General features: G+C 36.3%; 1 long non-coding RNA gene across 1 annotated transcript; it reads right to left on the bottom strand.

Annotated features, from left to right (window-relative positions):
* Positions 1 to 1,270: 1,270 nt before the first annotated feature.
* Positions 1,271 to 3,377, bottom strand: LOC125322487. Its single transcript, XR_007202028.1, has 3 exons — positions 3,261 to 3,377; positions 1,585 to 1,757; positions 1,271 to 1,374 (listed from the first exon to the last, which is right to left on the bottom strand). It is a non-coding gene; the product is annotated as an uncharacterized LOC125322487 (long non-coding RNA).
* Between the last annotated feature and the right edge of the window lie 267 nt (positions 3,378 to 3,644).

Genomic DNA, 3,644 nt, shown 5'->3' with positions numbered 1-3,644 from the left:
GTTTTCAAACGGAGCATGGAGAGCTGGGTGCCATGGTAGCTGTCACAAATTGGATGCACAAATGATTTGGGTCTTAAGCACTTGTATAAAATTTTGCTTCTCCCTCTCCTGTAATTATATTTTTGGTAATCTTAATCCTGTAAAATGACAGGTGATCATGCACCAATTAGCCTATTTATCTATGATAGCATTTTCAGCATGACTATCTTGGACTGAAAATGAAAAACATAAATATTTTCCTATTGCTGTAGACATAAAAATATTTCAGAGCAGGCCCCAATTTGACTGTTGGAAAATTAAGGCGTGTTTTTCCATTATTTGTCTTTCAAAGCATGTCAATATTTTTGTTCAGAACTGCTCTGAAGGTCATTTTTATTAATTGGGATATTGCTGTTAAATTAAATGTACATCACTGGCACCATTTGATATGCATACATGAGAGTATGTGAGCGCTTAAGGATTCCTGTAAGGAAATTTGAACATTATTCCCCAACATGTGCCAATCAAGGGAAACATCAGCTATTATTTTAAACTCTGTTTATAATAAAACTTTCATCCTTTTTCAATTGTTCTAGTGAAGGGGTCCAATACAACCATTTTTTATACTTTACTTATATTTTAATGTATATTTAAGTGAATGAAAATTGAGGTTTCAGGATGCAGCATTAAACAATCAAAAAATACTCTGACAATTGCCTTCACAATTTCCAGCCATTTCCAGTCATGTTTCTTGGGGCACCCAAAATGTCCAGGGGTCTTTTAAAAACTTTGAAACATGTTCTGCAAATTTGCCTTCTCATTTTAAGGAATATTATCATTATCTTTCACAAAGATTTCATAGTGAGCCACTGATGTCAAACAGGGGATTAATAACATTCACTCTGCTCTCATGAATGCTCAGGTTCTCCAGAAAGGTGCCTGTTTGAGTGTGACGTGGTTTCCTTCCAGACCGTATTCCCCTGCTGCCTCCCTGAGTGGTCAGGATGCTAAGGCAAGGAGGGAAAGAAGGTTCTTGCCACAGAGCCAAAGTACAGTCAAAGGGTTTGTGTGTCCCCACAGGCACAGACGCACTTTTTGCCTGTCTCCTTTGCATCCATCTTCACCTTGGGATCTGCTTTGCAGAAATGCTGAGCACTCTTGTTCATAACTAAAGCTGTGCTTCACGTTTAAATAGACTCCTATGTCATACCTTAAGATGCAAATAATCACATTTTAAATATCTCAGATTAGCCACTCCGCATTCAAGTACACTTTTCACCTTTACCTCTCTGTTCCTCAGTTCTCTCTTCATAAAAAGAGGCAATGCTCTCAAAAGAGGTGTCGTGACAATAAAGGAATTGTTTATGAAGCACTCATATATATCGGTGGTAAGCACTGTAGAAAAAATGAGGAACAGGTCAAAATTTTGTGCAGTAGATAACTGGCAGGAGTATGCACTGAACAGGAAGAGAAAGATGTTGAAAAATGTTGGCTAAGGGACCATTGTTCATTCTGTGTGTTGACTGAAACAGGAATACTAGAGAAATATATAATGTAAATAACACATCTGTACACTATATAATAATCACACCACAGGAAACCTACCCAAAATGATTAAAACTGTAGAAATGGTTTTCACTTCTGTCCCACATAGTTACAGACCTCACTTCGTTCTAGGACCTTAAACTTGTTTCTGGTTGTCTCCTATGTTCCTTGTCATACTGTAACCACTGCTGTGATCTTACAGGTCCAGTAGAGTCAGAATCTTCTTGCTCTTTCTATAGAAATCAATGGATAGAGATTATTTGATAATGCAGTCTAAAAATCTTCCTTTGATACATTTTAGAATGCCTTAATATGCATATTTTGGCACTGTTTATTTCCCTGGAATCTTAGTTCTTTTTAGAATATATTTTTGATGCCTGCTTTGGGTTACCTGGTATGACAGGGTTAGGCACCATCTGATCTGTCTGTGATGCCAGACATTTGATAAATATATCAGAAAATAAATAAAACATCTGCTCTCACATAGAAGTTAGATCAAGAATGTTTCCACTTGTTGGGTTTTGAGTGTCCTGTATTAAGGAAAAGTAGCATGGTAAAACTCGAAAGGGGTGATATTTTCTATTGTGTTCTGAGGGCAGCCAAAGGGAAGGTTACTCCAAAGTTGTTTGAGAACCATCCACGGCTCTTAGTCTGTTCCTGGGAAGTGTTCATTCTTGATTTCATTTACAGGATTGTTCAGTGCAAGTCCTGAAATGGATCTAGGTCAGAAATTACATTCTCAGCCCAAATTATTTTACTATACTTGCTATTTTAGACAGCTACCAAATACCCATCCATACAGTTCTTATTGGTTTTGATATTATTGCTTTAGTGGAAAGTATAACTTTCCAAGTACATAGAGATGATTTTAGAAAATCAGGAAAGGCTGCAAACCCAATTTGATATTCAACATTAAAAAAAGGGACAGAACAAAATGAAATTAATTTTTAAGTCATGGGATAAAGCAAATATTTGAGAGGGAAATTAAAACCTGTCTGTCACAGAAATTCAAATTTAACTGGAATTTGAGCCTCAAAGATTCAAATATTAATGCCCGATTTCTTCCCATATTACCTAAAATTTTTTTACTTCTGTTGGGGTCATTACTTTGTACAAAATATGTATTAAATATAAATATTATATAAATATTATATATATATATATATTTTTTTTTTTTTTTTTTTTTTTTTTTTTGGGAAAAGCAGTTTTCCTTATCCCAAAAGTGCCATAGGTATAATCAGTAAAATATTTCAGTGCTTATAAATTAAGCATAGTAAAGTCTTCCAGAACACCCACTGGTGACCATCAGCACATGAATATATCTTGCCAAAACACAGAAATACAATGATAGCATGCTCAGCAAAAGCAATTTGCTCTAGGTTCACTGCAGGGAACTCACTCAAGGGAATAAAAAAGTCCATAGAAAGAAAAAAAATAAAAAAAGGACAGATAGCTGTGTTAAGTGTCTGAAAACACAATAGCTGAGAAGGGAAACTTGTAGGTGAATTCATTGGAGAGTGTGTCTTGTGTAGGAACAGGTCTGCTGATTGCTGGCCTAGATGTGCAAAGGGATGTTGCCTTCAGATAGGAAACTGTATGTAAAGCAAAAGTCCTATTCTAATTACTCCTTTAAAGAAAGAGAAATTGCATGCACTACTAACAGCTATCTCTTAGAAGTTTTCTTGTGTATCAGTGACTGAGAACAATGAATGAAAAAGTAGTCAGTAGATGCTTACTTGTTTTGCTCCTACTGTTTTCTGGGTTATCCAAACTGAAGAGATGTTGGTTTAGAAGTCTCTTGAAAAGTTTGCATCTCCTTTCTTCTGATGACGTGCACTCACAGAGCTTGGAGTCCCAAACTATCAGAGAATAAAAAGCATGTGGTCCTTTTCATAGAGTTTTAAGTTATACTAGAGTGCTAAAACTATCTACTCTGACCTCAATACCAGGTGTCAGGATCCAAGAAAGAACCAAGCTAAGCTTTCTAAGGATGTAGGGGGACCCCTAGGGGACTCAGGAGTTGTTTTTGTAGCTAGAGATCAATTTCCAAAAAGTGATAGCAGACAAAGATCCTCTGCCCTGGAAGCACATTCTGCAAGCTGGAGCCAAAGAATGTGGCT

This window comes from Corvus hawaiiensis, chromosome 3 (genome assembly GCF_020740725.1).
Source record: "Corvus hawaiiensis isolate bCorHaw1 chromosome 3, bCorHaw1.pri.cur, whole genome shotgun sequence".
Lineage (NCBI taxonomy): Eukaryota > Metazoa > Chordata > Aves > Passeriformes > Corvidae > Corvus > Corvus hawaiiensis.
The sequence above is the reverse complement of the archived record's forward strand: the minus strand, read 5'-3'. Positions and strand labels throughout refer to the sequence as shown.